The sequence below is a fragment of the Lutra lutra genome, chromosome 5 (assembly GCF_902655055.1).
Source record: "Lutra lutra chromosome 5, mLutLut1.2, whole genome shotgun sequence".
Classification (NCBI taxonomy): Eukaryota; Metazoa; Chordata; class Mammalia; order Carnivora; family Mustelidae; genus Lutra; species Lutra lutra.
Genome location: NC_062282.1, coordinates 164,202,676 through 164,226,060, shown reverse-complemented (window position 1 = coordinate 164,226,060; position 23,385 = coordinate 164,202,676). Strand labels below are relative to the sequence as shown.

The following is a 23,385-nucleotide window of genomic DNA, read 5'->3' as shown; positions in this document are numbered from 1 at the left end:
CAAATAAGGAATTCAAGCCCAAAACCCATGTCGAAAGGATGCATAAAATTTGAGACTTTGTATGCAATTAGTGGAATGCAGAATGGTGTAACTACCCTGGAAAAGCCTGTTGAGTGTCCTCAGAGAGCAGCGAAAGGTACTCCCGTGGATCCCACACATGCAAGTGAGGAAAAGAGATGTCAGAAAATCAGATTCTGTTCAAATACGTGTTTGTCACGAGAGAAATTCTTGTTTGGTGCCAAAGAACCCTGAAACCCTGATTTCGTTCTGTTTCCACTCTCAGGCACCGAAAACTCCCTTGACTTGTCTATTAGCCCAAACCTTCCTAATAAAACAAGACCCTCTTGCACAGACAGATGGCCAGGGAAATGTGTAGTGATTGTCCTGTCACACCTGTTGAGGTTTGAGGCTCTCTTTCGCCACTTTGCAATGCACAGAACACCCCTCATTCCTGCATGGAGAGTGCCCAGGTCCCCACAGTGATGCTCCTTCCCTGAAGAGGACCTCATTTCTCATTTGATTGGCCACCTTTTGGGCCCACCTCGGATAGCCCCAGCTAGGACCAGTGGTGGGTGTGTGATTTCCCATGGGAGAAGGCCAGTTTAATTCTTAGACACAGTATCTGCAGGGAAATGGTAGAACTGCACAGAGAAACATGGAGTGAATTGGCCCCATCTATTCCTGTCCACTGCTCCTTTGTCAGTGTCCTACCCAAATGGGCTATTGCATGAGGCTGCCCCAAAAGCCGCCTGCAGAAGGAAGGAGCCTATCCCAGCACTCAGTGATTCCAGTGAGCTTGGGAAGATGCATTGTGTGGCCTCTGATGCAAAGACGTGTGTGTGTGTGTGAGTACAGTGTCAAGAGGGAGGTACTGTGACCATTCATGCCCGAGACGTACCATGATATGAGAGACCCATGGACACTGACTCAGTAACAGGGATTGGAAAAGACACACTTGTGGTTTTGGGGCACAGTTTTCCCCTTCCTAGTTAGTGACAGGATCTGTTTTCTAGGGGAATTGAGGTGTATTTGCAAGGAAAGAAAATGTATTTTAATTGTAGATATTGAAGAGTTTTCACATGCTTGGACATTCATGATGTGATGGTGGTGGGAAACTTCCCTGAGGAAGTGGACACCATTAATCGCTATGCAGAAGGGAACAGACACATACGAGAACATACCATTCACCCAACGGACACACACACCAACCCTGAAAATCACAGCACATGGGTCCTCATGGAAACACACTTCCTGCCCAGCACCCAATCCTATAGCACCTAAGACCAGCAAAGAAGCTTCTGGGGACAGGGTCGTGAGGCCTCAGGTCTCGGTCTGGAATATGACCCTTATTCCCCTTGTAGCAGGATTTGGATTCTGGGTGGCTCTCAAGATGGAGCCTGCAAGAGTCCAGGTTACTCCAAACCAATGAGTGACTCTAGAGTACAGCATACTTACCACTCTCCCTTTCCAGCAGGGCCACATGCGATCTCAGAAAAGGAAACATTATGGACATCAAATCATGTATTTTCCTGTGTGCACAGCTCTTTTGTTCTCTTGGTGATGGGCAGGGCCATGAGCAGTGATATGTAATCAACCTAGAGGTTGCATGCCCTGGGTCCATTGGACAAAACAGGTGCCAAGGCGGTGTAAGTAGTACCCATGAAAAAGCTCACTACCCTGTTGACTGTAACACAACCTGCTCTTTCCGCAGGGTCTTTGGAATTGGGTATCCATTGGTAAGAGATTCTCCCTCAATGATCTCCCCACCAAGGATGTTTTACGTATTGAGGTGTTTGGATCTGATTTTGAGAAACAAGGGATGCTGTACCCCACATGAAGAAAGGCTAACTCACAACCGTGGTGGAAAATGTGGCCTTTCACTCTGTGCTGTCCACGTCAAGGCCATCACACAAGCTAGCCAGGGGATCTAGGTAGATACACTCAGAGAGATTTGGGACACCCACGGGGCTCTTCGGGAATTGCTCAGGAAACTTTGTTTGGCGTGCATGTGTGGACAAGTGAGTGGAGCTGGGGAGCTAATCAGTATGGACTGAGCTGCAGTTGGACCTTCCTGGATGGAGGATGAAAGGTCCTGGAGAGGAGCAAGGACGTGATTAGAAACTGCCTCCTATTGGACCTACAGGGCCTGGAGTAGCTGTGAAATAGTCCACCTTCAAGGCACACCTACTGCCTCCACCCAAACATGCACCATCTAAGAGCAGCAGAGTAGTTTCCGGGGACAGGGCCATGAGGCCATGGGTCTTTCCCCAGAAAATCCCTTACTGTTACTCCAACCCTTATTCTCAGTCCTGCAGGACCTGGAATCAGGGTGGTTCTCATCATGGAGCCTTCAAGGAAGCCCCACCTTTCCGCTTTTCCAGGTTGTTGCAAACAAGTGAATGACTCTAGAGTACAGAATACTCACCACTGTCCCCTTCCAGCAGGGACACCTGTAATTTCAGAAAAGAAAACAGTATGAACATCAAATAAGGCTTTGTCCTGTTTGCATGGCTCTTTTTTTCCCTGGGGGATGGGAGAAAAACAGATGGGAAAGTGTGATAGATGCCCATGAGCCCCAAAGTATGAGGAGAGCAAAATGAATCCTGCACAAATGTGCCCAGTCTTCCTACAGGTCCCAGGTTCCGAGTCCCACTGGACAAAATAGGTGGCAAGGAGGAATAGCTGCTGCCCGTACCAAAGCTCACTGCCCTACAGATGGTAGATGATCCTGCTGTGGTTGCCCCACACACACACAATGTCTTTGGGATTAGATAGCATTTGGGACCAGATTCTCACTCTAACTTCTCCCTATCCTCTAAATTGTGCATGCTGAGATTTTTGTATGTAATCTTGATTTAAAAAGCCAGAAGAATTTTGTGTCTCCCTCAAAGAAAGGCCAACGTACCATCCTGGTGAAAAATAGGGCATCTTCCTCTATCGTTCCTGTGGAACTTTCACCTGCCTGTCCATCCAGGGAAGCTAGGGAGAGATACACAGAATAGCCAGTCCACTGGTGGGGCTCGGCAGGAAGAGCTCAGGGAGTTTAGATTGGGGCGGGCATGCTCGGGAGTGTATGGAGACCTTGGGTTAAATGGGTATGGACTGAGCAAGCTGCTGCTGCATCAAGAAAGGTCAGGATAAGAAATCCATCAAAATCCTTGAGGAGAACACAGGCAGCAACCTTTTTGACCTCAGCCGCAGCAACATCTTCCCAGGAACATTGCCAAAGGCAAGGGAAGCAAGGGCAAAAATGAACTATTGGGATTTCATCAAGATCAGAAGCTTTTGCACAGCAAAGGAAACAGTTAACAAAGCCAAAAGACAACTGACAGAATGGGAGAAGATATTTGCAAATGACATATCAGATAAAGGGCTAGTGTCCAAAATCTATAAAGAACTTAGCAAACTCAACACCCAAAGAACAAATAATCCAATCAAGAAATGGGCAGAAGACATGAACAGACATTTCTGCAAAGAAGACATCCAGATGGCCAATAGACACATGATAAAGTGCTCCACATCACTCGGCATCAGGGAAATACAAATCAAAACCACAATGAGATATCACCTCACACCAGTCAGAATGGCTAAAATTAACAAGTCTGGAAATGACAGATGCTGGCGAGGATGCGGAGAAAGGGGAACTCTCCTACACTGTTGGTGGGAATGCAAGCTGGTGCAACCACTCTGGAAAACAGCAGAGAGGATCCTCAAAATGTTGAAAATAGAACTATCCTATGACCCAGCAATTGCACTGCTGGGTATTTACCCTAAAGATACTAATGTAGTGATGTGAAGGGGCACGTGAACCCGAATGTTTATAGCAGCAATGTCTACAATAGCCAAACAATGGAAAGAACCTAGATGTCCATCAACAGATGAATGGATAAAGAAGAGGTGGTATATATACAAAATGGAATACTATGCAGCCATCAAAAGAAATGAAATCTTGCCATTTGCGATGATGTGGCTGGAACTAGAGGGTATCATGCTTAGCAAAATAAGTCAATCAGAGAAAGACATCTATCATATGATCTCCCTGATATGAGGAAGTGGAGATGCAACATGGGGGATTAAGGGCATAGGAGAAGAATAAATGAAAGAAGATGGGATTGGGAGGGAGACAAACCATAAGTGACTCTTAATCTCACAAACAAACTGAGGGTTGCTGTGGGGGGGAGGGCGGTTGGGAGAGGGAGGTGGGGTTATGGACATTGGGGAGGGTATGTGCTATGGTGAGTGCTGTGAAGTGTGTAAACCTGTTGATTCACAGATCTGTACCCCTGGGGATAAAAATATATTATATGTTCATTAAAAATTAAAAAAAAAAAAGAAAGGTCAGGAGAAGGAGCAGGAATGGAGAGAGAAACATGGACTGCAAACTTTAGCTACAGGGAATCGAATCAGGGTGACCTCTTCAATCTGAAAGAGGGTAAACACTAATACCAATCTATGCTGCTCTTACCGTTCTCGCACCTCTTCTAGGAGATTGTATTTCTTCAGAAGAACACTGTGTGGCAGGGTTACATTCAATGCAAGCACAAGTATGCTAGAGGTCTATATTTGTTCCTGAGTCATGCATGGTCAGGAAAACCAAAGACACAGGATTTCTTGGTACTGACATCTGTGCATTCCAATGGAGTCCCCATTCACAAAGTGCTGATTCTTCCCAGTCTTCCTTTCCTGTGGCATATGGGTGTGTCCTTCAAGTCATCAGGAGATGGTTTTCCAGGAACCCCCCCACACACACCAGGAACTGGCAAGTTCATTAGGGAGTGGAGGCCAGGCAAGAAAAGGGCACTCTCTAACCTGACCATGTAGCAGATTGTCAGGAAGTTTGATCACGCAAAATCTAATGATGCTTTTCTGTCAGTTGCCATTTGCCAGTGAGCCTTCACTCTGTGCATTCATGCTGTGAGTGTTTTTGTAAGGCTGATGATGATGTTTTGGTAGACTAAAGTAGCTTCTGATTCTTTTGTGTTTTGACCCTTTCTGAGAAGTGTCCCCAGCTAGGACAGATGTGGGCTCCTTCCTTTCTCTCCATCCCTGTCTGAGGAAAGGGAATCCTAAGCAACCCTCCAGGTGTAGCTGTGGTCAGCGAGGAATGTAGTCTCCTAGGGGTCTGTACACAGCAGGAATGAAGTATGTTTGGCTTTGAAACATTGACCCATGCACTGAACTTCATTAAGTGGGAAATGTTTTCTGATGAAACGCATGCACTCGTCACACCCACATGCCCAATCCCATTGCATCAAACCACACAAAAACAAGCCCCAACTCTCAGAAACACCAAGCACACACCTGAATGACCTACTGGTTTTCAGCACTGTAGAACAGGGTCCTGGTTTTCTACAAGACACTCTGTTTGTTCAGTCCACCCCAGCCTCCATTCCCAGCAGGAACTCAGAATAGAGGAAGCTCTCCAGACCAAAGGAGGAGAGAAAGCCCTACCTTGTTCTTCAGCTCGATCTGTCCCCCAAAAGTGACTGATGGGAGAACATGTATATAGGCCATTCTGGTTGCTGCCTCCTGCAGTTGGAGAAAGGGAAACGCAGTGAGGATCGCAGCACCCTGTGCACACAACGGGCACACACACCTCTGTGCCCTTGGTGTTGTAAGCAAGCTAGATGGGATGTAATCATTGAGTTTATGATCCAGAGAAGGAGAAAATGACCTCCAGAAAAGGCTCCAGCTTGGAATGTCAAATCTCCCAAGTCCATTTTCTTCAGCAACTCATTTCAAAGCTATTTTCCATAGACAGAATGACCTCCTGGGAAATGCTCATAACCGCCCATTGCGAAGGAATGGTGGTGATGTTTTTTCAGTGCCGGTCTAAATATGGTGTCCGTTAATGGTATAAACTCACTTCAGACTCTCAGGACCAAGGAAATTGCCTCTCCCCTCTGTCATGTACATGCTCAGATGTTCATGGAAAGATAAATCAAACACTGGCTGTCCCTCGGAAGCACAAAATGACTTTACTGAAGTGACCGAGCACCTCAGACTTAGAAGCTTCTGCCTTCAGCTCAGGACCTGATCCTAGGGTCCTTGGATGGAGCCCCACATTGGGCACCCTGCTCAAAAGGGGAGCTTGCTTCTTCCTCTCTCTCTGCTACTCCCCCTGCTTGCACTCTCATGTGCTCTGTGTCCCTCTCTCTCCTTCTCTGTCTTTCTGTCTTTCAAATAAATAAAATCTTGACGAAAAATGAGTTTACCTGAGGGAGAGTCGGAGTTTCTTCCTCTGCCCTCATAAATGGTAGCTCTTCCATCAGGTCCTCAGGGGGAGCTAGAAGGATACAGAACCACTGTGAGGACACTGGTGTGGCTGCTCAGGAAGTAGGCAGGGAGTTTGGATGGATGAGGACAGGAGGCGAGTATGTGCATGTGGGTGCATAGGAGGTATGGATCGCACTGCTGCCTGGCCTTCTCCTTGGTGCAGAGAGGAAGGGATGGGAGAGAAGCATGAAGGAAATGAGAAGAGGGATTTTGTCTTTCTAGCTAATGTGAGCCCAATCAAAGCCGAATGCTCAGTCCAATACATTTGAACCCTAACCTGGCTTCTGTGTGAGGACTGAGTCCCATAACCTCTCCTGACTGACATGCCACTAAGGTGTCACACACTTCTTTGGAAATCAGTTCTGGCCCCAAGATCCCAATATACTGTGACTATAAGCATCACGTCTCTGTAAGATTTTGCACGGCATAAGAAGCAGCCTTGCTTGCCGGGCTGAATTCAACCCTCAGAAAAGAAGCCTAGTAGTTGTCTTCTCATCATTTGTCCTCAAAAAATCCCATGTACAATGCTTGAGAACACTGACATTGTAGTTTACGTAATCAGCTGGCACCGTCGATGAGTTTGATATATTCCTTCCATTATTCTCGAGCTGTTCCGTGTGTGTGTTTCCCATGAAGACCGTGGCTGTCCAAACCATCCCAGGTGTTCTGACCAGTGGGAAGTTCCTTACACAGAGGGGTCATGGAGTCTGTGCTGACACGCTGTAGGCCAGCTTTGCAGGAGATTGGCCCTGAGGGTGTTGGGTCCAAAGCTTCCAACCAAGCTTGACCTTGATTTTCTATTTGCCAGTGGTGTGTGAGTATGTGCTTAGAGAATATGAACCTTCCTGGGGCTTACAGAAATCTTATCAAGTACACTAAATTACCTCCGGGATGCTTTTCTGCCACTGGCCGTGTGTACACATTGAGACTGGCTATGACAAATGTTGCCCTGTTCTGTCCTCCCCAGGTGCACACCTTTTCCAGCATTGTGGGCTTGAGCACAAGGATGTGGCTTTTCTCTGTGCACTTGACTCCAGGGACCAGGCTATAATCTTCAACATGGGCTTCTATCCTTGCCCCGGCTTCTGTGACCATGGGGGCCACTGTGTCATGGTGGGTCCTGTCGGGGACCTTCGTAGAATCTAGGTTTTTGGGTGTGTGCACAGATGCTGGTGGCCCTTTGCTAGCTAGAACCTATGGTACATCATGACCCCTGGCTGAGGGACTAACACAGGTGCATAGGCCACAGCAACTTTCAGATTGAAACCAGAGCTCAAATCTTGGCTTTCCAAGTAGGAAGTCAATGGTTTGGATCATTCATCTCCACACCATGCCCATCTCAGGAAAGCAAAGGGAAACCTCCTCCATGTACAGCTATGGTGAGCAGAGGAAGGAGTATGTAAAGTGTTCCAGGGTGATGAGAGTGTTTTGGGAGGGTGACAATTTGATTGTGATGGAAGTGTGAGAAATATCTCCTGAGAAAGGCACACATTCATGTTCACAAGCATAACACATAGACACACACTGACAGACAGACATACCGCCACGCACCCATGCACACAGGGCCTTCATCCCACGTGCACACAAATGACCCCTTCCATATGTACTAGTTCTTCCAGGTCCTGTACAACGTGGTGACCGTGCCTCACTGGGCAGTCTCAGTCAGTATCCCCAAACCCCCATTCTTTGTCAGAACCCAGAATAAGGGGGCAGTCTTCTTTGTACTCCAGATTGCCTCCCAGAGCCCGATGCTCTTAAATACATACAGCTGTAGTTCCTCCCAGCATCTACCTGCGATTGGGGAAAAGGAAACACAGGGGGATCCCAGCATCCTGTCCACTGTTGGGCCAGCCCTTTGGTTTGGAGAGGACTTCGGGCAGTTAATTGGATGAGGTCCCGTGGTTGAGTCCATGTCCCCCCACCCAAGTTAAAGAGGACAGTTTGAATTATGCTGGAGCTTTTCATGGCAGATCTCCGAAGTCCATTCTGATCAACAGATAGAAAGTTCTTTTTCAAGGAGAAACCTTTTCTGCTGAAGAAGGTGTTTGATCCCATCAAGTTTGTAACTGAGGCTGTCCTGTGTCATCACCCTTTTTGGGTCCACTGTGCGTAAGAGGTTGGGCCTAGCATTCCTCCACGAGGGCAGACTGCTACCCCCTTCCCCTGGGACGTAAAGTGCCAGATTTTCATCCTCCATTGATGGAAGAAATCAAGGAAGGAACATTTCTGTCTCTGAGAAAGAGAGGTGAGCCTACCTTAGGGAGAGTTGGGATGCCTTCCTCTGTCCAGCCCCTAGGAAGCTCCTTGGACTGGTCCTCCACGGGGTCTAGGGAAACACAGAGGAGCTGTCAGGACATTGGCTGAGCTACTCAGGAATGACTCGGGAAGTTAACTCTCCTTGATGTGGATGCGGGGCCAGAGTGAATGGATGTGAAGAGTGACCAAGCAAGGCCTGATGTGCTGCTGGGCCAACGTCCTTGGTGTACATACAAACACAGAGGAGGGGAGCAAAATGGAAAAGGGAAACAGCGCCTTGGCTTTCAAACAGAGGGGATGTCATCAGTAGGAACTCATCAGCGTCCGTCTGGGAAACACTCAAAGCACCCTGGGTTACAGGGTGCAGTCCCCTGAGTCCTCCTGCCCACTGTGAATCCAAGCCAGCTTGCCACTTCTTCACCTCATCATGGGGCCTGTTCAGCTGTCTTCCCTGCATCTCTGCTGTGACCCTATCAACCTCTATTGCCTTGGAGTAGTGGGTTTTTCAGTGATGGAATCTAAATAATGTGGACGGTTGTATTCATTAGTATGTGTATGTTCAGTGACATTGATGACATCCCTGATGCTTTGTAGACAGCACTGCCATGTATGGGGAAAACACTGCCATCCTATCTCATGGAACCTCTGTACTCGTGACGACATGATCGGCCCTCCCCCTTTACACCCTGAACCGTCTTTTCCACATTCTGGGTCTACAAATGTCCCTACTCTAGTGTCCTCAAAGCCTGGGATTGTATAGTGTACCTCTTTCCTTGTGTGTTTGCTCTCAAAATGTGTGTTAGGTTTCCAAGGTCCATCTATTTCCTGAAATACTGGAAACCTTTGTTTCTTCTTATGCCTGAATAGTACTCCATGTTGTGTATGGATGCCATTTAATGTGTCCTTTCTTCCCATGATGGATTTGGGGGCTGTGCCTGTCTATGGCTATTGGGAATCCAGCTGTCTTAGACATTAGTGCACAGATTTCTGTCTGTTTCCAGAATGAGAAGACGTCACTAATGCATTGGCCCAATTTGTAGAATGGTGAACACGTGGAATATACTGGGTACTTTAGTTCCCCAAATGTTGTGAGGTCATTTTGTTCCTTTGGAGGTACATAGCACATGCATGTAAGATGTGGCTAATGGGCGGAAGTGGAGGGGGGAGATCGTGAAACCTGTCGTATTCTGTTCCATTTTTCTGTTCAGCGTTATTGGTGGAAAACATAGTCTCTTCCTTCCTACACATCTAAGAACCATGTTTCCTGGAGAGACCTATAGGGACCTGTGTGTTCCAGAAAGACCTAAAATCCATCCCTTCAGCTAGTAGACACTTCTTTCCTGTGCCCCTTGGATCCAGTTTGAATGAGAATTTCATCTTGACTTTTGGACTTAATGGTGACGGATGGCATAGAGGGCAACGGCTACCAATGAAATCACAGGAAAATGTGTCTCAGCAGTTTTGAAAGCTTCAGTTATGTCTGTGCTACTGAATGAAATAATGTGTCTCCAATCAACATAATGAGTCAATATCCAAGATACCTTCCTCAGTGTCCCCGATGGGGTAGACCTGATCCTGGAGGGAGAACAGGACTTTCTTCTTGGGTGGTCATGGAGGGGGTGGCGTGGATGTGGGCGCCTCCACATCCTCAGGGGTAAGCTCCACACAGATTGCTGGGATATGCTTAGAAATAGGGAGCAGCGTCGGCATCTTGTTGTCAGAAGGCCATCAGGGGATTTGACATTCTTTACTTCTTTTCCAACCATCTCCTGCCCCTACTCACCAGCTGCCAGCAGGCATTCCTCCCCCCAGGTAGGACTTAGGAAGAGGTCCCCGTGTGCTATGCTCTGAATTTTGCCCCCTCCCACACCCACAGGTTCTGTGGGCAATGCCTTGTATTTAGCAGAGACATTACAGAAACGCAGCAGAGCACCGTGAGCACACCTGATGGCCGGGGTTCACATCCCATTGAGCAACCACACGTACCTGAGAGTGTTCCTGAGAACCCTCTGTGCCCCGTTTCCCTGCCCTCCTGACTAGACGTTAGTGTGCCGTCATGGTGTCCCAAGTGATTGAGTAAAAGGAGCACCTGGGAACAGGAAAGGAGGGGATGCTTCCCAGTTGCTCAGTAGGTGTTGAGGAACGGACTGCCTATGGACTGGGCTAGACAGCTGGCTATGGGTGAATCCAGACATGGGACTTGGGATGGCTCCACTGCATGGAAGGATGGAAGCCCCCTCTTTATCCTTCACATGAGAACAACAGTTTACAGCCAGCAGAGAATCCATGTCCTTTTCTCCTGTGCTCCACACAGCAGCACCGATGGGAGTGGCAACAGGCTGGAAGCCCCATTTGACAGTGGAGGGCACTGAAATGTAGGGTGGTGAAGGGACTGTCACGAGTTGACACCCTGATGAGGGATGGATCTGGGAGAGGAATGTCGTCGTTTCCCTGTGGATGGAGATCCCCGAGGCCCTGACACCCACACAGGGCCCCTGAGAAAACGTCCTGAAGCCCTGAACCAAGAGCTATCCTCCCAATCTCAAAACCTCCTGTGCCAGTGTCTCTGTAGGGGAGAGCGAATGTCACGAGACCAGACTCAGTCCTCAGTCACCTCTGTGTTTGGGGCCCTGACATAAAATATGAGGCGATTTCTTCCAAATGGAGCCCTAGTGAAGGATCAGGAACATGTAGCATTAGCCATGTTCCCTCACCTCTATGCCTAGTTAGCACAGTCGCCCATGGCCTTCCTGAAGGCCAGTTGAACCCCACGGCTACTGGGGTTCTGCTTGGCTCCCAAGCTGATTCAAACTCCCAACGGTCGCATAGGACCCCACCGAGAATTCACTTGCCTCCCACTCCCAACAGTCTCACTTTGACCCTGTCGAGAACTCGATTGCCTTGAGCTGGCCAATCCGGAGAAGCAGTTCATGGTACTAATGAACATGGAGGTGGCCACAAGGGCTGGGGATGGTTGGTTTCAGGAAGGAGATGGATGATGCTGAATGCCCTGCCCTTGATCTGAGGACTATTCTGAGGAGCCTGGATGGAAGTGAGGCTACATGGGCTGGAGTGAGTTCCTCCCTACTCTCTCATTCTTTCCCAATATCCCCTGTCTACTCTCAGGTCTCTTGATCCCCTCTGGAGACTGCAGGTTTAGGGAACAGTCTCCTGTCTCACTACATAGGCCAGGCCTTGAGAACCCAGCCCAGCAGTATCTTTGAGACCTTCAGACAGGCCACTGTGCAGCTGCTGTGTGTTTTTCCACACGCACGATGGCACAGCCCATTCCCATCCACTCCCAGGCATCATGCAGACGGCCCTTGAAACCCTCCTCATCAACCCATGAAAACACCCCAGTATTTTCCAGTGTCTCTCCTTCTAAAAACAGCTGCATTTCAACTGCTGACCAGTCCTCTCCGATTTTGTCATCTCCATTGAGAAGAGGTGACCAGCAATTCATTCCCCTCAAATGTGTTGCCTGGGTAGCACTAAAATTCTCCTGATCCAGGGACAACAGTGTGGCGTGTGACCTGTGTGTGTTCACTGTGTGACTGTGTCCGAAAATGGCCTTCAGAAATAGTACGGTTTTCTGAACTTAGAAGTGATTTAAGGAAGGCAGCTTCCCCAAGAAATCCCAATGAAATAACCCAGAAAAAAATAATACAGGCATTGAACCAGGAGGAGAAATCAGAGGGTGGAAAGGAAAAGCCAAAGAGAAGAAGCCAGTCTCTGTAAAAGTGAGGCAGCCAACCTGAGAGAAGAGAATTGAGAAAATTGATAGGCACATACCTGTAGAACAGCAGTTGAGATTTCCCATCATGGGGACCTTTACACCTGTTCACCAAACTGCAAGGGGCTCGCTCACAGAGTGACAGTTGAAACGGAAGGATGGGTGCATGTCATCAGGTCACCATGGTGATGGTTCATGACAGAACTTTCAGAGTGAAGGCATCCTGCACACTGTGGGGTCATTGAGGGAAGTAGGTTGGGGAGGGGTAGATGGATGATGGGCATTGAAGAAGGCACTTGTGATCAGCTCTGAATGGTGGAGATGTGATGAATCCCTGAACTCTACTGCAGAATGCAATACTGCACTGTAAGTTAACTACCTACATTTTTTTACTTTAAAAAAAAGATACTCCTGAGGGCACACAGGAGACTTAAGTGTTCATTTGTCATCTGCTACACTGGAAAACTCCTATTTATATAAGATTGTTTCACAAAGTCTCTCTAGGAGTTCTTGGGTGGCTCAGTGGGTTAAGTATTGGCCATCGGCTCAGGTCCTGCTCTTGGAGTCTGGGATCAAACCTAACATCAGGCTCACTTCTCAGGGGGAGTGCTTCTCCCTCTGCCCCTCACCCAAGTCATGCCTCCTGTGTCAAATAGGTAAAATATGTAAAAAAATAAAAGTGCTTCCTGCAGGGCTCCCCTCCCCAGGAAGGCCCTGTGTTCCTTCCAGGAGCCCCTTGGAGCCAAGGGTGACAGTTACTCATATTGTCTGTGGCGCGGACTGCCTGAGCCACATGCTAAGGATGCAAGCATATGTCTGTCACTTTTCAGTGAGTTGCATTAATTTGGATCGCAAGGTGCCCTTTCTGCCGGGGACAGAGAGATACTCTTTGAAAACACTGGATTCCCCCTGCATTTCTGATTTCAAAGGCCCTTAGTGCATTGACCTCCCTCTTCCCTGCCACCCATCCTCCATTTCCAATCTGCAGGGAGGGTCGCCCTTTGTGGACAGTGGGTAGTTTCCACCACTGGATGGCGCCTCGGGGCCTACATACGTGGCATGCTTATGTGGTGTCTTTGCATGGACACAGAGGATGAGGCAGGTGACAGCTGGGTAGGACCCTCTTGGCTGCCAAGGTCAGTCTGTGCACTCTGGAGTGGTTGGACCCAAAACCTCTCTGCTGGTTTCACCTCTTGTCCATGCACTCCCTGGAGCTTGGCATGCAGGGGCCACATCCACTGTAAGTCCCTGCAGGACTGGCCACTGCCATGCAGTCCCTTGGAAAATGAAAATTCAGAACTCCTTGGCAAATCCCAGGGTATATAAGCATTTGCAGGCAACAAATATGACGTGATTTCTTTAAAGTATTTTCGACCTGGGGCACCTGGGTTTCTCAGTCGCTTAAGCAGTTGTCTTCACCTCAGGTGCAGGCCCTGGGATCAAGACAGAGTCGAGCTCCCTGCTCAGGGGAGGAGCGCCTGCTTCTCCCTGTGCCTCGGCCTGTAGCTCTGCCTGCTTGGGAGCTCTCTCTGCCAAAGAAGTGAGTATAATCGTTACAAACTAAATAAACAAGTTAATACAAATGAAACATAAATGAAGATATTTTATGAGTTCTGCAACATAATATGATGGGAGGGGGAAAAATCCAAACAAGCAACAGCATATATTTACACATGACAATACATCGTCATTCTGCCCTCTTTCTAACAGGAAAACAGCAATGATTTGAGTGGGTTTTCCTACCATCTCTTTTCATGGTCTTTGTGCCTGGCAAACTGTTCAGGTCTTTCTGCCCTTAGAAGGTGGCAGTTTCCTAGTTCCTGGATCATCCAAGCTAGTTGAGTCTTCATACTGCATCCCACTAAGAAGAGTATTTGAGGATGTCTCATCTAGATGGTACTTAGGGTCTCATTTCTGGGTAGACCTGATGGCTGACTTGTATTCTCGGAGGAACACTTATTTTGACATTTTCAGTAGTACTTCAAGGAGAAATGCAAGGTAGAAGCCACTGGAAAATGAAAAATTTTAAATACTCAAGAGTCCAAACAGTGCATTTCCTGCTCAGATGCTAGGGTCTTTCCCATCTGTTCTCACAAAGAGATTCTGGAGGAATGGCAAGACCCATGACGTTGTGTTCTGTCACCTCCGCTCTTCATCTGGAAGATAGCCTGCTGTCGCCTTGACCCTGAATGCAGAGGGGCTGGGTGGGTCTGCTGTTGTGCTGGGTAGATGAAAGTCCCCGGTCTGGGAAGGAGGAGGACACCACTCCACGCAGACCCTCTGGGGATGCCAGGGCTTTCCCTGCAGAAGCTCAGTGCAGTTCCAAGAGAGGGAGGTGGTTCTGGACCCTCTGATCCCTGTCTCTTTTCATCTGTAGGTGTGAAGAAATACCTGCACTTTGGGGTCATCCTGACGGCCTCCAAGAGCATTGTCCTGAGCCCATCTAGCATGCCGTGGAAGTGTTTGTGAGTGAGACCGGTATGGTCTGGGTGCCCCTGCCCTCTGGGATTCCTGGCCTGCCTCTCTCAGGGCCTAGGAGCGTGCCCCTGTTGAAGAGCATGGTTCCAGGGCACTGTGGGAAGGGGAGGTGTGGGTTCCAGGTCACTGCTGGGAAAGAGGAGATCTGTGTAGGGCTAGTCCAACCCAGTGAACGGAGAGATGCTTTCAGTCTTGCCCTCAGAATTGAGGGATTATTTCACACCTGGAGGCATCCTCCTGCTTCCGAGGACCTGCTGCCAGAGAGAGGTGCTGCCTCCTGAGGAATTCAGGAATGTGCAGTCCTTGGCCTCTGCCGAGAAGTCTGTGCTCGGTGGCCCACAGTGCCAGGTGGGCTTGCAGCAACCTGGTATCCACGTCAGCCTGACCTGCTGGTCACAGCCCCTTCTCAGGTCTGAGACAGCCCCGTGGCTCATTGTTTATACCCCTTTGTGATAAGATGAAGCCCCTGAGTTTGTTGTCATAGCTGCCCCTTCTTTGGCTGCTTCCAGAGGGATGTCATGTCTTGTTGAGCACCATGTAGGCTCTTCTTTGACCCGAGGGCCCTGTCCCTTCTCCCCTCCTCTGCTGGGGCTACTTCTCAGGTCAGCTGGGGCAGTTAGAGTGTCATGCCTCTGGCCAGCAATGATGGGAATTCCCTCTGCAGTCACAGTCCCAAGCTGGCAGAAGAAGTGGGCGTGGTCACGTGCCAGCCCTCCGAAATGGGTCAGGTGACCTTTCAAAATCTGGGGAGATTAAGGGTTGTAAACAACAACAGCACCTGGGCCATAACTTAGCCAGATTTTCTGGAACAATCAGACAATCTTTGCAAAATGTGAGGACGAGTGAAATGCCCTGCCTGGAGGGTTGGTTGTGTTGATATCTCGGGCTTTTGTCCCCAGGTGTTATTCTTGCCATTGGGGTGGGTGCTAAGGGGCAGGTTATTTGGGGTCGAAGTGCCTTTCTTCTGAGGAGCCCCCTGTGTTTGAGCAGGAAGGCGGGGGTTGCAGTCTGATCTGGCACCTGGGCCCATGTTGGTCACCATAGTGATTGGGTTGAGGGGAGCACAGGGCTGGCCAGCTGGAGTTTGTGTTTCCTCAACTGCCTTTTGACAGCCTGCACCCAGGGCCTGGGGCACCTGGGGCAGAGCCAGAGTCACAGGGCCCAGGCATATGCTCATAGGAAAGGACTAGAGCCAGGGAGGGAGGCAGACAGACAGGCCCAGGCAATCACGGCAGCCAGCCGTGGTTGCCGGGGTGCTGAAGCCTGGCTCTATGCTCCGTGCTTTATTAGAGGGTTGGTGTTTATCAGGGAAAATGCGCACAGTGTGAAGTCTGCCATAGCCACGACCCTGAAGTGGAAGTTTATTGTGGAAGTGGAAGGTAGTTGTTGTTTGTTTGTTTGTTTGTTTGATTTTTTTCCTTTTGAGTTCCAGGGTCCATGAGAGGCATGTCTTAGCAAGGAACAACCAGAGGCACATTTCAGCCTCATGGAGCTCCTGGCAGCCAAATCGCCAAGCATGTGTTAAAGGAAGGTCTTCCAGAAGCAATGCTAAGTCTTTCCAGATTGCAGGGCCCTGTGGTATTGGCCTCTTTGAGCCTGCACTCCCTGCTGAGAGGGAGGGGCTTGCTTTCTGTCATGGGTGACTCTGTGTCTCCCCAAGTGCGGGTCTTGAGACCTCAACTAAATGCTCTCCTTGTTTTTACAGGTGATGCTTCGAGGCTCAGAGGACTTGGCTGCATGGGCAGCATCCAAAACATCTGGCCTCTGTCTCTTCAGTGCAGATTCAAGTGAAGCACATACAGGAGTGTGGCCCCTGTCATCTCCCTGGTGGATGCACATCACAGTAGTAAGTTGTCTTGGTTCTGAACCTCCTGCCTGGGTGGAGGTTCAGGCCTTGACTTGGGTGTCTTTTTTGCTGGTTTCTTTCTTCTGGAGGGAAAGATACCCTCTTCTTGTCGATTAAATTGGGATGTAACCTTAACCAGAATATCTAGAGTTTGCTCCTTGGGGAAAATTACTTAGTGGCACATATGGAGAAGGTGCAAGAGCCTGCCCCACACAAAACTTCTGAACTCCAGGTTGCCTCTGGTAGCAGAATCCTGAGTTATTGCAGGCAGAGCTTATAAATAGACATTCTCTCTACGATCAGCTTTCTGCCTACACTTGCTTTATTGGGCCATTTATCTAGAGCAAAGAATACCGGGCATCATTACAAATGGATGGCTGAGTGGACTTCCGCACACATTCTCTCTCTCTCCTTCCTTTCTCTCTCTCTCTCTCTCTCTCTCTCTCTCTCTCTCTCTCTCTCTCTCTTTGGCGGGGATGGGGGTAGTGGGAGTTGCAGAGGATGAGAGAGACACTTAAGCAGGCTCCACATGCCTTGCATAGCATGACACGGGGCTCAATCCCATAAACCTGACATCATAACCTGAGCCAAAAACAAAAGTTGGTCCTTTAACTGAAAGAACCACACAGGCATTCCTGGACATGCTTTGTCTTTATGGAAGGGAATGTAAGAACCCATTCCTGTTCTAAAATCTTCCAAATCAGGGAGTACTTCCACATCTGCAGTGGTCGTACACCCTCTCAGGCCCAGAGATACGTAGCTGTTCTTGGTGGTGGAGAAAACCCCTTGGCTCCCAAGTTCTCATAGACAGGGTGGAAGCCCTCACTGCCTGATTCTGAACTGTAGAGGTTTTTCTGCCCTGGTACCAACAGGTCTTCCAGAAGAGCACCTTTGTAAAAGATGAAATTAATTTGCCAGGCCCCGGGTAATGCATTTGGGTAAGCATCTGACCTTGGCTTAGGTCAGGATCCCTGGGTCCTGGGGATCAAGCCCTGTATTGGCACCCTTCTCCCTCTTCCCTGCTGCCCAACCCCGACTGTTCTTCCTCTCTCTCTAGTTCTCTCACTCTCAAATAAGTGAAGTAAATAGAAATATTTCTAAGCATGTAATTAATTTGTAAATCCTTTCCAATTTGTGAGGACAATATTAGTGAATTAAGGACACATGAGCGGTAGATCACAAACCATGTGTTTGTTGAATCTTGTGGCCTTTCATCCTTGCTATCTACATACATTGATAGGTTTGTTGGAGGCCATGGCATGATTGGAGTCGTGGATCAAACCAGGCCTTGACTTGTGTCTCCTTGAAAGTCTGGGCACCTTGATAAGGGGTTAAGGACAGGAAAGTTGAGTAACACTGAGAAAGGGTCTGTGCTATGTGTCGTGCACTTGCCTACGTGACTTACCACACACTCTCCCTACAGAAGGGAACAATGTGGTCAGGGTCATGAATTCTTAGTTGGTCCTTGTTCCTGTACCTCCCATAACCCACCCCCTGGTTGATTGTCTTGCTAATGGCATTAGCCGAGACTACCTGGCATCAGGAGGTTTGCTCATAGTTAATGTAAACTTGTTATAGAAACTTGTGGTCATCTGACTAGATACTGATGTATTACCCCTTCTATTTTGGTCTGCCTTATAAATGCTTGTAGGATGTGGAATAAAATCGGCACTGTTGGACATCCTCCTCAGTGCTCCTCCTGCCCCCATCTCTTTGTCTCTTAATTTCTTTTCACCATCCTCTTACCCTCACGTTTCCTGGTTAATTTGTCGTGCCAGCCGCAACATAGGTTAATGTTTTTGTGAACATACATCAATCACCTTGTGTTCTGAGATTCTGAGTTAACCCTCCAATTGATGTTCTCATGGATCCCAGGCAGTGTTACTTCCTGTGATCAAACTTCCTACCAAGAGACAGTACCTGTATCAGTTGTGACAGCTCGTAAAGGAAAATTCCCCCGTTCTTACTTGGCACAGTGTGCACGGTTGTGAGATCCTGCCTGTTCGGTGAGACTGGACTTTATGCAAGTACTGATGGATTAGAGTAAATGTGCTTTATTTCTAGCTATTGGTTACTGGAATAGTGCATTCAATATCCCTCAGAACGTGACCCAGTTGTATGTGTTTGCAGCGAAAAATTGTCAGTGTCTGAGATTGTATCTCAATGCCCCCCTAAGAAATTCCTTGGGAGCTATTTGACCAGTGATTTTCTGATGTGAGTGTCTGGGGAAGAATTTCCCCCCATTGCATTGGGATCAGTGATTCCTCGGTGTGAGGGTGTTGTTGCTGGCTAAGGAAGAAGGGATACCTGAGCATAAGCATTTCCTCATCACACAGGGAGGAGTTTCTTGCGTGTGAATCCTCCCAGGTCCTTTACATGTTGGCTCCATGAGGAATGGGATTCCCACATGGATTTCATCATCATTCAGCAGCAGTGATGATGCAGGGTGTCCCAGGAGGTCCCTGCACCTTCACTCCTGTGTGAGGGATGACGCTCATTCTGAGATGGTAGTGGGAGCTCAGGCCTGAGCCCCAGTTGAAGCTTCTCCCACCAAGACACAGTGCTAGTGGTTCTCCCCATGTGAGTTCTCTGGTGTTGGGAAAGGGACCACTTCTGGCAGAAGGTTCTGCATAAGTGATGGGAGAAACGGTGTTTGTACTGTGTGATTTCTGTGGTGGTGAGAAAGGTGGGTGCTCTGGGTAAAGGCAGGACCCCAGTGATGACAGACACAGGTTTCTCTGCTCTGAATTGTCTGGTTTCTCCAAACGTGAGAGCTGTATCAAAAGGCTTTTCCACCTTGACCACAGTTGTCGGGGTTCCCACTGGTGTGGATCCTCAGATGCTGGCTTAGGGTGTGTCTGGACTAAATGCTTTCCCTTGAAGATGGCCTTCAACCAGTTTCTGTCTGTGGGAACATGCCCATGGCCTCGAAGGGATGCATGTTGCTGTGAGCTCTTGTGCAGCAATCCCACCACATGGCTTTTACCCCGTGTGAGGTCCTGGGCATGAATAAGAGCAGAACTCTCTGAATGAAGGATCTGCCACCTTCGTTCCATCCCTAAGGTGCCTCTCCAGTGGTCTTGCTGTGTACAGAGGTGAGCACTGCCCTTGAATTTTTTCCTCCATGTGTGTCATGTCTACTTTCCTCAGAAGGGTGAGTTCTCTCATGTCTCCTGAGGTTAAGGCCTCAACTAAAGGCTCTCCCACACTGGGGAGATGTGTGTGGTGCGATCCAGGATGAACGAGCTCTGATGTCACTGGCACCAGGGACACATGGCTGAAGGCTCTTCAACATTATCAGTAAATACAAGGTTTGTCTTCCCAGGATGCAACACACATGGAGTGAGGTGAGTGATGTGAGAAATCTCCCTCCTGTGCCCCAGCATTGGCAGGGTTCCTGTGCAGTGTGAACCCTCTGCTCATGGCCAGAACTGGAAAGGCTGTGGAAGGATTGCTCACTCATGTTCCTCCCTTCCTGACTTGTAGTAATCCCATCTTCCTCCTTCAGGTATAGCCTCTGTGTAAAACTCTGCACACCACTTCTGTTTGAGTGCAATATTCCCTTCCTGAATTCAGATAGATCTTTCTACATAGTGATGGCTTGACCTGAGGCACATTTCAACCAAGAAATGAAATTATTTAGATGTTTGGTGGGGAAACCCGATTCCTCAGTGTCTTGGAAAACAGAAGATTGTGGTGAACGCTTAGTGTACCCCATGTCCAGCTGTAGTGTGGAAGGCCAGGGCTCATTACCATGAAGCTTCCCGTTGACTTGCAGAGAAGCAGACATTTGAGATGCACCTGTGTGTGTATCACTCCATCCTTTTAAATAGGGAATGTATTGCTCTGAGCACTTTGGTCTTACATGCAATCAATGAGTCATTGAACACTACATGAAAAAATAGTGAAATACTCTATGTTGACTAAGATAACAGAACAAAAGAAAGAAAGAGGGGAGGGAGGAAGGAATACAAAGAACAAAAAGATAATGAGGGGAAGGAAGGAAGGATGCAACTGTGAGCATGCTTGAAAAATGGGAGAAGAGAAACTGGTAGAGAGGCATTAGGGAAAAGAAAAATTTTGAAAGTTGTGAAACAAACATCTGAGAGTTAAGATTTGAGCTTTATGACAAAGGAAAGAAATGGAATCCTCTACTCGGTAGCAGAAACCTGTTATAGGGTATTGGTGATGAGAACCTATTGAACAGATAAACATGCAAGAAAAAGACAGTGAGGATGGGATGCTGGGGAGTTTAAGATGGGCAAACTCAATATACGCGAGGACTGAAAGAGGTGCCATGAGAGGGTTTCAGTGCAAGAATCACAGAAGTGTCCTGTCCTCGGAGGACACAGAATGTGCAGTGGGTTAGGTGGATGGAGTCAGAACAGTTGACAGAAATGGGACCGTGATGCAGGGTTGTTTCCACAGGAGCCCTACAAGAGATAGGACTGATGTAGGAAAGAAGTTAGAGTTCAAGGCCAATGGTCAAGAAAGAAGTCTTGAGACGGCTTTGCTGGCAAAAGGTGTTTTTTATTAAAGCACAGGGATACGACCCATAGGTAGAAAGGATTGCTTGCTGGGGTGGTGACGGGAGGCTGACTCTCTGGGATGGCACTGGGGGAGGTCATGCAAAAGGGAGGTTTTGCAAGAACGTTGCAGGAGGACAGAGGACACCCAGGATACAGGAGGCTTTGCTCTTGTCAAGTGAAGGTGGTTTTTCCTTCTAGCAATGCATTGATAGAATGATGGTTGGGAGCTGCCTGCAAGAATGTTACCTTCCTCCTCTCACAGGTCCTTCTCAAGGGACTGCAGGTTTGAAAAGAAACTCTCTATTATTGACATTTCCTTCAGCTTCAGCTTCCCTCAGTGTCATGGAGGGGGGGGGGAGATGTTAGGTCTTCAGGAAATGGAGTTACGGGTCTCTGGAAGGTAGCTAAACTCTTGTTAAGCAAGCCTCTTCCTGGAAAACTAGAGGACTTCTATAACTGAGGAGACTCTGGACTTGCAGGGTTTTGAACTCCATCTGTGGAGAATCTTTTTTTTTTTTTTCCTTTCCTTGGCTTTAGGGCAGCCAGAGTGTCTGAGGAATATCACCCATATCACATGTTGTGGAGGGATGGTGTGGCATTCCAACTTCTGCTTTGTCCTCAGCTAGCCTTCTCTTCCCTCCTCATGTCCTCCTGAGCAGTTTAGACCCTTCAGTCATTAAAGTTGTTGAAGGAGGACAGTCTCATCCTCTGTATCTTCTTCCTGCTGAATAGGGCCATAGAGCTGTCCCTACCTATGGGTCAGTACTGGTCATTTGGGGGCCTCTATGTGTAAGAGTTGTGAATTACAGAGACTACTGAGTGCAAGGGAGAACTTCTGTTTGGCTTTTCCTGAGTAGACAGGACCATCTGTCCTCTGAAAGTTACTGCAGTGAAGGATTTCTGGCACTACCCAGGGAATTTGTCAGGTCCTGGGCTCTTGTTTTTTGTGAGGTTTTTGACCACTGCTTCAATCTCATTACTAGATATACATCGATTCTTGTTGTCAATTTCTTCCTGGTTCAATTTTGGAAGTTTATAGTTTTCCAGGAATGCATCCATTCCATCTAGATTGCTTAACTTATTGGCATATAACTGTTGATAATAATTTCTGATGATTGTTTCTATTTCCTTGGTGTTAGTTGTGATCTCTCCCTTTTCATTCATAATTTTATTAATTTGGACCTTCTCTCTTTTCTTTTGGATTAGTTTGGCCGATGGTTTATCGATCTTATTGATTCTTTCAAAAAAAAAGCTTTTAGTTTCATTGATGAATTATACTGTATCTCTAGTTTCTATCTCATTGATCTCTGCTCTAATCTTATTTCCCTTCTTGCATGTGGAGTTGGATTAATTTGTTGTTAATTATCCAGTTCTTTAAGTTGTAGAGACAGCTGGTGTATTCTGGATTTTTCCAATTTTTTTGAAGAAGGCTTGGATGGCTATGTATTTCCCCCTTAGGACTGCCTTTGCTGTATCCCATAGGTTTTGGTCCAAAGTGTCTTCATTCTCATTGGTTTCCATGAAATGTTTAAGTTCTTCTTTGATTTCCTGGTTGATCCTAACATTCTTTAGCAAGGTGGTTTTTTCCTTGTGGTTGAGCTCCAGTTTCAAAGCAATGTGATCTAAGAATAAACTGGGAATAATGTCAATCTTTTGGTATAGGTTGAGCCCTGATTTGTGACCCAGTATGTGGTCTATTCTGGAAAAGGTTCCATGTGCACTTGAGAAGAATGGGTATTCTGTTGTTTGAGGGTGGACTGTTCTATATATATCTATGAGGTTCATTTGGTCCAATGTGCCATTCTGTGCTCTTGTTTCTTTATTGATTTTCTTATTTTCCAAACAGAAAATCTATTTCTGAGAGTTGCATGTTAAGATCTCCTAATACTGATCCTGGAACCTCCGGTCCCGGGCAGTTTTGCAGAACACTGATATCTATGGACTCTAATATGGACTTCATTTAAAGAAATCTGCGGACCATTAATGGACAAAAACATGAATCAATTTATGTTGTGGCATTCAAATCGTAGCACTTTGGGAAAGGATCTCTTCTGATTTGGCTAAAGCATATTTTCCTGGGGTTGTTGCCACCCTTTTAGTATTTTACTTGCTCCTTCATAAACTCTTATCTGGACAAAATGACAAGGCGGAAAAATTCACAACAAAAAAAAAGAACAAGAGGCAATACCAAAGGCTAGGGACCTAATCAATACAGACATTGGTAATATGTCAGATATAGAGTTCAGAATGATGATTCTCAAGGTTCT

General features: G+C 47.7%; 1 pseudogene; it reads left to right on the top strand.

Annotated features, from left to right (window-relative positions):
• Nucleotides 1-16,652, top strand: part of LOC125100409 (uncharacterized) — a 34,100-nt pseudogene extending 17,448 nt beyond the window's left edge.
• Nucleotides 16,653-23,385: the final 6,733 nt, after the last annotated feature.